Source organism: Punica granatum, chromosome 2 (assembly GCF_007655135.1).
Source record: "Punica granatum isolate Tunisia-2019 chromosome 2, ASM765513v2, whole genome shotgun sequence".
NCBI lineage: Eukaryota > Viridiplantae > Streptophyta > Magnoliopsida > Myrtales > Lythraceae > Punica > Punica granatum.
This window is the reverse complement of record NC_045128.1, coordinates 24875429-24888540: the sequence shown is the minus strand read 5'-3', so window position 1 is coordinate 24888540 and position 13112 is coordinate 24875429. Positions and strand designations below refer to the sequence as shown.

Sequence of the window (13112 nt, the reverse complement as noted above, 5' to 3'; positions counted from 1 at the left end):
TAGCAAATCCTAATCACCTATATATGAGGCAGTCGTGCCATCTCAAATCTAAGGGTCTTATACAACAATATAGTTCAAATAATGTTAATTGATAATAGTAAAGATACCATGTGAACAATATCTAAATGTCACGTTTGACCCACTTATCACCTAAGTGTCCACATGTTTGTCTGACAACAGTTGTTAGATAGAATGAGACTCACTACTTCATCTTCATTAGTATTTCTATACTAATCATGGATACAGACAGCGGTGACGATCTATCCGAAAAGATAATGTCCAATTAAGTCTCCTATGATCGTGAACAGTTTAAAGATATTCATACTAAAATACTCCATCATTCATATTTTTAAATAAATTAAGTATTTTCTTTACTTTTAAAAATGAATTTTTTGTTACCAAATAATAATTAAAAGAAAATAGAGTTATATGTAAAATATTTATTAAATAAATAAATAATAAATGAAAATTTTATATGATAATAGTTATGAGTGAAATCCATTGTTATACGATAAATGAAACTAAAATTGAAATAGAAAAAAGGGATGGAGTTTACATATGAGAGAGGAAGAGAAAGAAGAGTGAGAGAGAAGTTGTGGGATAAAAAATAGAGCGAAATAAACTTGTAGAAATATAATTACAAAATTATCCTCAAATCTAATGTCTAGTCGTTACCAAATTGGAGGAATGATAATTTTGAAATTTCCTTCTCAAATATAGTAATAATATATTAATACACTTTTAATTTCTTAATATAATTGGATATAATACTTGTTAAATAAATATCATATACTATAAAAAAGAGAATTTATTTGTGAAATTTTTCATATTTAACTACAACCAATTAAGTATGAATCAAAGAAATACAATACATTTATAGTAAAAATCCCGTGCAATGCACGGGCAAAAAAGAAACTTTTTAATCCATATAAACACAATTACATCATTTTCAATAAATACACAATCAATTATAAATATGTTAATTCTACATAATAAATGAAATTTTAAGAATCTACTCAATTAATTAATATAAAAATATTTAACATTGATAATTTGCAGTATTATGAATAAACGTAATACAAATTATACTTATGAAGATAGGTAATCTATATATAAATCAAGTTTATATATACATATAGATTAATATTATCATGCACACATTATTTCTTAATTTATTTAAATTGCCTGCGTTATATTAAAAAGTTTCAAAAGTATTGTAGAGCTAATTTTATTAAATCTTAATTAAGTAAATCTAGCATCGAAGTGATTGGATCATTTCATCTAAAATTATTCAAATTCATGAAACTTAATTAATGTAATGTTATAAGAGTAAAGTACAATCAAGTACTAAAATTATAAAATTTTAAAGATTCTATGATTATCATTCTTTCATCAAATAAAAAATAAAGATTTTTTAAAATTTTTTGGGAATTTAAAATTATTTGCATAGATATCAGATTGACAATTGAAATGATTTTTATGATCGATTTACCTAAATTCTTTATTTATGAATTGAATAAAAAATAATCCTTCTACATATCAATATAAACTATAAATTCATATTATCTAATAGAGTTAGATGCACTTTACCCCCCTACAAGGAGAGTTTGAGTTTGCCCACTGACCTTTAAATTTTGCAGAACGCCTCCTGATCTTACCGGAAAATAAGTAAGATGGTCCCTCAACCAATTTCCGATCAAAATTCCCGCCAAAAAAGGGCACATGCCACTCACATGTCAACATAAAAGGGTAAAATTGTCTCCATAAAATAATAACCTAAAAAACAAAAAAAAAACCTCTGAACCCTTGAAATTAGGGCATGATATCCTCCCACCTGCGCCTTCTCCCCCAACGAGCATAGAAGTCTACACCATCTCTGACCGTTGCAACCCATCCTTGTCCATTTTGATTCTGCCTTTAATTATTTGTGCCTAAGAAACGTGGACAGCTTCGACAATTATGGACTTGTGCAGCTGAAAGGATCTGGAGCGGAACTTTCTCGGAGAGTTCAGAACCTACTAGCGATATCTCGAGCTCAAGCAAATGGGATCGGTGGTGCTTCTATGTATCTCCTAGGGTCAACAAAGATACATGACCAAAGTCTAGCTAATTTACAGGAGGTAAGACTCTAGACAATTTTCATCATTAACTCGTATGGGGATAAGCTCATAGTAAGGATTTTTGAAGCTTCTCCGCTAATTTTTTGATCTGATGATTGACTTGAGTATTGCTATAATGTCATTTACAGGTAAAACAACAGTTTTGTGCAAACTTTGGTGGGTGTCTACCTTAATTGCCCCAGAATTTAGTGCAAACCATTCCTTCCGCTAGCTCCCCAAGCAGCCATAGCGACTCATCTCCCTGCACAGCCAAACTTCGGTGACCCATCTCCGGTACATTTTTGAAGTCTCTAACTCGACTGATTACTGTTGAAAGCAGGAAGGCATATTTACTATAGTTCTTCTTCAACAGTCTTCGTAGGCACATACCTCCCCTCAATCGACAGCTCACGATGGGTTGGAAGTTGAGAGAGGAAAACTATGAAAAATCAACTCATAATATGGTCAGTTTAATCTTCTTGAAACTTCTCTTTTTTTGTGGAATGGAATACAAGACTGAGAGAGAATATGCATCTTCCTTATATATATATATATATATATATAAACAACAACAACAACAACAGAATTTGTGGTCCTACAAGCTTCCAAAACATAGTAGAAAAGGGGGTTGTGTTGGCTTTTTTATTGCTTGCCATGGTCATTGAAAAGGACAATGCACTTCTACTATAATATGGAAAAGGAGAGAGACACTTACTGATCTGTTGTTTGGATCACCTTTATTATATGCATTTGTTTTGGTTGTTGAATGGGGGACTCTGACATGTTTTTTTATTTAATTCCTTTCTTTGTTATTGTTGTACCTCTATTATAATATGGAAAAGAAGAAAGACACTAACTAGTATGTTCTTTTTAAACTGTTTTTATTTAATTCCTTACTTTATCATTGTTTTCATTTGATATTTCTTAGTGATTTCCATATATTGAACTAACACTTTATGAATTTTTGCAGGGGATAACAACGACTACTTCAGCATCAAGATGCACCATTCTAGTTAGTTTTATAACATTGGCTACTCTAGGTGCTATGTTAGGGGAAAGGTCAACTACTTTGACTACTGTGAGAGTGATGAGATGTCTATGATAGAAATTCATGATATGGCCGAAAAAGTTAGAGTAACAGAATTTACTGCTTTTTACTTTAGTAAGGAATGGGCAAATAATAGCAATGCTTTATAGCTTATGCGACATGACCATGATGCAATAAAATTGTTTTACTTTGCTGATCCAGAGAGGGTTGAGATTTTTATTGAGCATCAACAGGTAAATAGTAATATTAGTGAGGGTGCATCTGATTTGAAGAGTTGTCATGCTGGTTTTTCTGATTTATATGAACTTACTGCTGCTGAAGAAATTAATTTGGGAGTTGATGTTTCTGATTTACATGAAGAGCACTTTGGAAATGTGACTATGGATATTGAGGATGTTGTTTTGGACAATAACGATAGTGGGGAGGATGATGAAGCTTCCATTGGAGATGATTTAGAGAACTCTGAAGAGCTGGTTGACAATGATTGGGAACAGACAAATGACGTGGACTTTATGAACAACATAGACCTTGAGGTAGAATGGGCTAGGTTGGATAGTCAATCAGTTGAGAGAGAAATGAAGGGGAAAAATGCCATGACAGTTTATGAGAAGATCAACCAAGAGAATACATAAGCGACTTATGATGGATACAAAGTGTTTAATCCAAAGCTGGACATGGATGATCCAGAATTTGAAGTAGAGTTGTGCTTCACCGATACTGACATATTGAGGGCTGCTATCAGACAACACTCCAAGGTGTACGGAAGGGATATCAAGTTCACTAAGAATGACAAGTTTAAGGTAAAAGTGAAGTGCAAAACCGAGACCTCTCCTTGGAAGTTATATGTCTCTAAGCTTCCAAATGATGATACAATGATGATTAAGACTCTACATGGAGTCCATAAATGCTACACAAAGCATAAGGTGACTGCTGCAAATTCTACATGGTTAGCCAACAAGTATCATGACATGATAAAAATTAATCCTAATTGGAAGGTGAATTCAATGATGGTGGTGATGAAAAAATAATACTCGCAAAATGAATTAATTCAGTTCACTTCCTTATATATTAACAAAGAATACTAAAGCTAGCTCCTAAGATAGCTATTAGCACTAGTCTAGCCTAATGCCAATACAAAAGCAACTATCACACTGTGCCTTTAGCAGCAAATTGAGCATCAAGGGAAGGATCAGTCCGGTTGCAAAAGGAAAGAAATGGGTGCAGTGTGATTTCAAATCGGAATCAAGAGCATATAGATCAATATTTAGGGCAAAATGGGAAAGTCTACAAGGAAACATTTGGAAACGCTTCTAAGATCGCAATAGGAGAGGGAGGATTGCTCATTTGGGATAGGAATTGAGAACATATGCATCAAGCTTTATTGCTAAATGGGAAAATTGGCACAAACCTAAAAAATTTGGAATTGCTTGTAGAAGTGAAACAACAAAGGCAAAATTAAACAACTGTGGCAAGTTGCCGAAACTAGCAGATCGCTTGCAGCCTGGTTCGACACCAAGTGAAAACGTGGCTAGGATTAAAGCAAGGATAACCCAGTTTAACCGTAACGACATATGAGAAAAGAGTGGGTAGACTACACAAGGGAAGCATCGATGGAGCGCAACCTCTGTCCATAGTCAGGAGCATAAGAACAAGGTATAGAATAAAATGGGAAAAATGAAAGAACCTGCAAACATCTGGGTACGTTCAGAAAGTTGAAGCAGCAAAGACAAAACTAAAGCATTCGCAAAAGCAAAATCAGGGACGAAGTAGAATTGAGACGGATGCTGACCTCTTTGCAGCAGAATGTGGCATTCTCGCAACAAAATGCAGTTTGTTTAGCGATGTGTAGGTGCACTTAGATGGAGGAAGTGTTTACTCAAACACTTTGGAGGCATAAAGGTAGTGGGGGACAAGAAGGCGTGAGAAGAACTACCAAAATCGCAGGATAATCAACGCCTACCCATCAAGCAGGATAACTGTAACAGCAATTCGACATTGAATTGCGTAACGATTACATCAAATCGCAAATTGAAGGGGGGAAAATAGGACAAATTCAACAAAGAAATGGAGCGATTAAAGTAAATACCCACCGAAGTTTGGCCGTGCAGGGAGATGTGTCGTCGTGGCTGCTTGGTGAGCTAGCGAGGGGATTGGTTTGCACCATATTCTAGTCCAGGATGGGTTGCCCCGAGGAGATGGGTCGCCGCTGTCTATACTGGAGCCTGGTAGAAGACCATCGAAGAGAGGAACCCTTGGGTCCGGTTAGCTTGAGAGATAGGTCGCAACTACTTAAGGAGAAGGCTGCATGTTGCACGGGGTGGGCTCGTGGAGATGGTCGACTCTGTAGGCTTCTTTGCTCATCGGTGAGAAGGATGGGTCGCTACGGCCGGAGACAGTGCAGGCTTCTTTGCTCGTTGGGGGAGAAGGCACGGATGGGAGGATATTGATGCCCTAATTCCAATGGTTCAGAGGCTTTCTTTCTTTCTTTCTTTCTTTCTTTTTTCCAAGTTATTATTTTATGGAGACAATTTTACCCTTTTATTTTAACATGTGAATAGCATGTGCTCTTTTATGGCTGGAATTTTGATCGGAAATTGGTTGAGGGGCATCTTGTTTATTTTTCAATAAGGTCGGGAGGTGTTCTGCAAAAACTTTAAAGGTTATGGGGCAAACCCAAACTCTCTTGGTAGGCTGGGGGATAAAATGCATTTAACTCTTTATTTTAATTATAATTAAAATTGAGAAGCTACCTATACATCGATGTCCAAAATCAATCACAACTTATTAAGAAATAATTCATTTTTTTATTTTGTAAGTACGGGGAAATAATTCATCAAAATATGTAAAAATTATGGTTAATCACTCTGAAAAGCAAGACTTTTGCACTTTTTCACAAATATAACACGACATTTGGAAAATACCACATAAAAGTACGACATTTGCATTCTTTCTTAAATATAGGCACGACCTTTGCACTTTTTTTTATAAATATAGCATGACCTTTAGAAACTAGTATAAAAAGGCAGGACCATCCAGTTAGTTGTGCATCTAGTACGATGTCAATTATTCCTTCAAACGATAACAACTATCGTTAGTCCCCCGTTAGCTATTACCGTTACATTTGATGGAATATTTGACACTGTGCTAGAATCGCAACTAAACTTGAAGATCATGCCTTTCTGTGGTATTTTTCAAAAATCATGTTATATTTAAGAAAAAATACAAATGTTGTGCATATATTTGTTATTTTTCAAAGGTCGTGCTTTATTTGCTATTTTTTGAAGGTCATACTATATTTAAGAAAAAGTGTAAAGATTGTGCCTTTTTTTTTTACATGATTAGCCCTAAAAATTACATGATGGTGACAGATAGATAAAAATCGAAAACCATATAAAAAAAGGCACATCCCAGTCATAAATAGACACAATTATCATGAAAAAATGAGTACATGCCCTCTCGCTTAGGAATTAAAAGATTCAAGTTTCAATTCTCATAATATAGGACTGCTTTACCTTTTTTTTAGATTCTTCTTATTAGCTGGTATGTGGAACCCAATTGACCCCGATTAATCCAATACGAGCTAGGTCAACCCACTAAATGAGCAAAGTTCTTCCAATCATGATATTTCTCCATTGATAGAGTCGAATCATCTTATTTAAAGGAAATAAGATATATAGATGATAAAACCATAGACATTCTTCATAAAAAGATATAAATATATTAGTATCTATGCTGCCTTTCCAATGAGTTTTCAGAGAAAATTTTAAATGATCCTATCTCACACTATTGTGGTAAGGAAAAATCAATAAGAATTATTTAATAAAAAATAATTATAGTAATTATTTGAGTGATTAGCACCAAGTCCTCTATTTTATGCAATTGAATCGGTGTTTTCTCATCCCACGTGGCAAGGTAGAATCACCCAATAACTTCTCGAGTTTCAAGAAGTTCTGAGCAATTCTATCCATGATGTTGGCGTGTACTTCAATAATGTGTTCGGATTGAAAAAGGGCAAATTACAAAAAAAAACCCAAGTTTTGTAAAATGTCTCAATTTTGTCCTAAATTTTGTTTTGTAACAAAAAAAACCATAAGTTTTCTAAAATGTCTCAAAAATGACCTCCGTTATAACTTCCGTCAATTTTTGCCTACGTGTGACCTACGTGGACTGTTAAAGGGACCCACTAGCCTACATGTGACCTACGTGGACTGTTAAAGGGACCCACCATTAGCAGCCAAAATTGACGGAAGTTATAACGGAGGTCATTTTTGAGACATTTTAGAAAACTTATGGTTTTTTTGTTACAAAACAAAATTTAGGATAAAATTGAGACATTTTACAAAATTTGGGTTTTTTTTGTAATTTACCCATTGAAAAATCCAGGTAGCATCTTCTTCATTCTTTTACCTGCCATAATAATAATAATAATAATAATAGCAATAACAAGAGTAAAATACGGTTTGCCCTCTAACATTTGAGGCTAAAGGCAAAGTACCCCTGACCTTTAAAATCTTACACTTCGCCGCCCGACCTATTTAAAATGAAGAAAAGTTCACCCTAAGCTACTTTTTACTGCAAATTTTCCAGCTCGCTGTAGCTAGCACGCCCTCGCTAGATCTTTTATTATTAACCATGCCACGTTGGAGCTCATTTTTGTATAATACATTGAAGCTTCCATCATCTTCCTTCCCATTATTGAGTGATTTCTAAGATTCTGCTACCGTAAAAAAGAAACAAGCACACAGTGACTAAGATTGAACTCCTTTCTCTTAAAATTGGTCTCACCACTAACACATTGAAGAGACATGCACACATTTGCAGGGGGCGCGTGGTCTAGCACGTGGAGCTATTGACGCAAGTAGCTAGGAGGCTGGGGGCGCTGCTCCACGCGGCTAAACTTCACTGGGCCGAGGGTTAAGAGTATGGTGGAAGGCCAATGCTGGCGCCAGCGCCAATCGAGTGGACAGCTAAGTTTTGCAAATCGAGAACGAGAGTCGTCGGGGATGCCGAGACGGAGCTGCTGCTGGCCGTGGTCGCTGCTTCTCGTCAGATCTACCCCGACTTTACTTTCCCGTCGAATCCACCCCGACTTTACTTTTTCCATCGGGTCCACCCTATCTTTAAATTTCTATCAGGTTGAGTTTCATCTTTAAAATCCAGTGGGGTTGAGTCTCATCCTTATTTTCAGTCGAGTCAAGTCTCATCCTCATAATTCAGTCAAGTCGAATCCCATCCTTGCATTTCAGTCGAGCTGAGTCCCATCCTCACAATTCAGTTAGGTAGAATCCCAACCTTACATTCAATCGGATCGAGTCCCATCCTTGCATTTTAGTCGGGCCGAGTCCCATCTCTACATTTCAGTCGGGCCGAGTCCCAACCTCACATTCAGTCGGGCCGAGTCCCATCCTGGCATTTCAGTCGGGCCGAGTCCCATCCTTGCATTTCAGTCGGGCCAAGTCCCACCTTTACATTTTAGTCGGGCTAAGTCCCATCCTTACATTCATGTCGGGTCGGTATACAGACCCGAATGTGGACTATCGTCGGGGCCCTCATCGCACGCTTTTGGATCGCGCGGCTTGGGAGTGTCCACCTTCCCGTGGGGACGCGCGACGGACAAGCGTGAGAGAAGGAGTCGCCACTTATCATTTTACGACTTGAAGGTCGAGGGCGGATAAGTTACCCGAGTCTAGGGGTATGGAACACCTAGTTTGTTGTTAAGGCATTGATCTGTGCGGAACCGGAAAGTCCAAGTTCGGGGGTTCATGTTACGTGCGGGCCTATATCCCGCACGCCCTTTCGGTACTCTGGTTTGCTAGGCTTAAATGTTTTATTATTTACCGCGTGGATTAAGTTGCGCTCGACTCACACGTTTTGACACCGTAAATTCGATGAATTAAACGATGTCGGTTGAGAAGCCGAGAGAGAAATAAACCCGTATGTCGGAGAGTTGGTTCACAATCTTGCGTTATAGTTCATCGAACCATGGAGGTGGAATCCCTGCGTGAACCAGAACCATGAATTCTTGGATTTACTTTCCTTTGGGCAAGCATTAAACCGATTCGATTAATTCGACTCTCGGACCGTTCGCTTACCGATTGGAATTCTTACAGAATGAATGTACAAAATAAAAGTCCTTACAATGCTCTCAAAAACAATAAATACAAATTACAAATGGCCGAATTCCAATCGACTCATGTTCAGTTATTATTCCACTCTAACTCACCGTGAGTTTAGGGAAACACCGAAAAACTGAAATTCAATGTATGCTCTCACTAAATAAGGCGTTGGACCCTGTGAGTGTTGATTAGGGTGTTGGACCCTGTAATTGGTGATTAGGGCGTTGAACCCTAATATCATTCGGCCTAGGGATCAGGCTCAACCCGCATGACAAACTGGTGCAGAAAGGTAACAAGCAGCAGGTAAATAACAGACAATGTGTTTATATTCACCGAATGTACATGGATTAGCAAGTTTATTAACCCAGGGGTGTTTTTGCAAGCAAATGCCATATGCTAAGCAAACAATCGTGCAAAACATTTTTGCATTCGGCTTTGTTTTGAGAACTTGACAAAGAGAGTCAAATCTCGTGTGTGTGGATTGTTTTTACAGTGATTCGATGTTATGACACTGAATTACCACTGAATTAACCCAACTCGTGTTTTGACTCTAGATTTGGAACCTAGAGTTCCACCTAACCATTTTCTAGCGTTTCGTTAAGTCGAGTGAAATTATTAGTCGGGTAATTGTATTTTCGATACAGAATACCCGACTAGCACCCTAAACGATGCTAAGATGAAGTCAAATCACAAAATGATATTCTTGCCTTTGATTTGAAAATTTGCTTTCAGAAAAGGGAAACAACACAATACGGATTTGAAAGTATGAGGGTTTTGAAAAGGCATTAACACCGTTTTGTAATTCGTCAACGCGAGTTACAAATTAATGTCCAATTCGTGCAAACTTATTTAAATTGAATGAATTAATCGTATGAGCGTCCAGATTAATCCGTTCGTGGAATTAATGCTCAAGGTTATTACCGAATGCATTAATTGTGAAAACGATTCGTGATTCGATAACCAAGATGGTTTCACAATGATCGAGGATAATTTGGTCAAATAACCAAAAATACCCTTATAACCGAATGAACCCAAATAAGTCATCGATATTCGAATCCATGTATGTTTTGCTTGAAAAACATTTCATGTGAGGTTCTTGATGCAAAGAAACTTGTAAATTGCACAGGATCCGATAACGGACTTAAAACGGGAGGAGGAAGCCTCAAGGAATCCGAATAATTCCATGAGACTCTCGGCCAATTCTCATTGGAAAAAGCCGAGAGGTCTCGTGGCCCGTATTAGGTTCCACGAGGTTTCCACGTCTTGTTTTGAATCATTTCTCGCATGCTCAAACAACAAATACAATAAATGACACATTTTTGACAAAAGCCGGTATTGCCATGATTTGTTTAACGCATTCAAAAATGGAAGCATGCACAAACATGTTATTTACGGAATCGATAAAACAATACCGACTTCATTCACGTAAGAAAACATGAGAAAACTCGGGAATCAAGCTTGGATCGAGTTAAGAAGGCCGATCCTAACCCGAGGAAAGTAAGGGAAGCCTCGGTCACTTCTTCTTGAGGCGAACCCGAGAGCTCTTTTGCTTGTTTTAGGTCGGGATGGTATTCCGAGTGACGATCCAAACGTTTCCCGACATGTTAGCACGTTAATCGAGGATGAACATACATGGCATAATGTGAAAATATATAAAAATATAAACTTACATATGGAATATGTCATATACTCCATATCACTCCATAGCCATGCAAAAATATAAAAAGCCCTAACTCCTCTAAGTCGAGAATGTTTTACTTAGCCTCAGGATACGAGAAAAGAGTCGGGGAAGTGTTCGAGAGTCGAGTGAATGCTTGGAAGAGTGCTCGGGTGCAAAGGATGCACATTCGGCAAGGATGGGAGCGCGAAAGGACGTAAGGCGCGCGGGCAGGGCACGCTGGCGCACGGCAGGAACGCGGCGTGCGCGCAACTGTGCGCGGGTACTGTTCACCCGAGAGCACGATCTTCACCCGAAATGAAGAAATCAACCTGAAATGATGAGCAAATGACTTCAAACCAAAAATCTAAGTTCATAAATGAACTCCTTGGGTCCAAAACATGTGGTCCATGGAGTTTGAGAATTTTTGAACTTAAGTCGGGATGATAAACATCGGCTTCCGACTTAAGAAACTCAAAGCTTTATTTGGGTTTTCTTCGGTTTTTCTCTCTTGGTTTTGAAGTGTTGACGCTTGCTGGTTTTGGCTATGGAGTTGAGAGCTTTTCTTGAGGGAGAAAGCTTGGAGAGAGTGTGCAAGAAGAGAAGTGATTAACTTAATCACTTTTGGGCAATTTTTAGGCAAAACTAATGAGTAATTAAGCAAAAGCAAGTGCTCTTAACTCCTTGAATTAAGCTTGTACGGTTTGATTAAGAAAATATCAAGCCTCATCTTCTTCCATTCCATTAATGAAGAAGAGATAAGACATTGATGAGCATTGATGACCATTGATGAGGAGTTGAGTGTTGTCTTCAATATCTCCAAGATATTTTGGTTAAGAGAGGGCAAGTTGACTTCTTGCATGGAAGAAGAAGAAGCCGAAATTTCTAAGGCATTGAAGAGAAACCGGGAGAAAGTTCGAGTCTCGATTGATCGCACATTCGAAACTTGTGGTTTGAATTGAACGTCAAATTGTAGATATACGCGAGGAAACGGATTTAATGAGTCTGAGATTGGCATTTTCCATGAGAAATTGCCAAATGTTTGTATGAGGCTCGGAAGTCGGTTTTGCTCCTTTTACGCACTTCTGACAGCATATCTTGTATCTGCATCCCACGTCGGTCATTTTGACATAAATTGTCAAATTACGTTGACACTTGACCCTTAAGCTGGTAATGCAAATATGGAGCCGGAGATGTCCTAAGAGGCCGAAACTGGATTTCTCAAATTGTTTTCTAAGTTGCTTGGGCAATCCGGAGATCATTGTGATCTCTGTTTATCGAGGTTAGGCCTCTAAGGACATGAAAAGTGCATCTGAGACCCTTAAAGCACTACTCGAGGGGTCTAGATGAGTTGTGTGATTCATTCCGATGATTCTACATTGAGCCTTGAGAAGGCTAGCACTGTGTAAGGTAGGCATTCGGCGTCAAGTTTCCCTAAAGAGGACTTTCGAATATGGATTTCCACTGAAAATGGCATTTTGTGCTCCTCGGAGGTTACTCGGGAAACCGAGAAGGGTCTTGCTGTCTGATTTGCCTAATTGCGTCTGTCCGCTGGAGTTTTTGGGGCAATACAGGGGTCAACTTCATTTGCCGTTATTCCATCAGATCAGTCTCCGGTTATGCTCTTCCGAAGAGGGGTATACCCGCTTTGTCGCTCGGAAGTCATTCGGGGTGTCTGTATGGCTTCCAAAAGACAATCTGAAGCACTGCTCGTGCTCTGTATGATTGTGGGGCATGGCCGCATCTGATATTTAGAATTAACTTTTCTCTGAGAAACCGGCATTTTTGGACTTCCACTGAAAAGTTGTCTGTATACAGAAAGTTGTTCTGTATAAAGCAGATGATTTACGAAATGTGCTTGAAGACACTTTTCATCTGTTTGGCATCGATGTGGATTTTTGAAGTCCAATATTGGCTATCTTCCGATGGACGAGCGAACTATCGGAAAATAGGATTGTCCATGTAGTACACTGGAAATGCCGGTTTTGGACATTATTAAACTCTCTAGTCACTTTGTTGCCTTTTGGTGACCCCTAGAGTCCTTCTATCATATACATATGTCATCTGCTCAATTTTGCTGACTTGAGGATGAATAGTGATTTCTTGCTCTATCGAGCCGTTTTCTATGATGATTCTCAAGTCGTGACATGGATCACTGCTAATAATGTAGTTCAACTTGGTGAGCCAAAATG

General features: G+C 38.0%; 1 long non-coding RNA gene across 1 annotated transcript; it reads right to left on the bottom strand.

The window, feature by feature from the left end:
* Positions 1-1674: 1674 nt before the first annotated feature.
* On the bottom strand, positions 1675-5630 carry LOC116197665. Its single transcript, XR_004155076.1, has 3 exons — positions 5238-5630; positions 4937-5123; positions 1675-2538 (listed from the first exon to the last, which is right to left on the bottom strand). It is a non-coding gene; the product is annotated as an uncharacterized LOC116197665 (long non-coding RNA).
* Positions 5631-13112: the final 7482 nt, after the last annotated feature.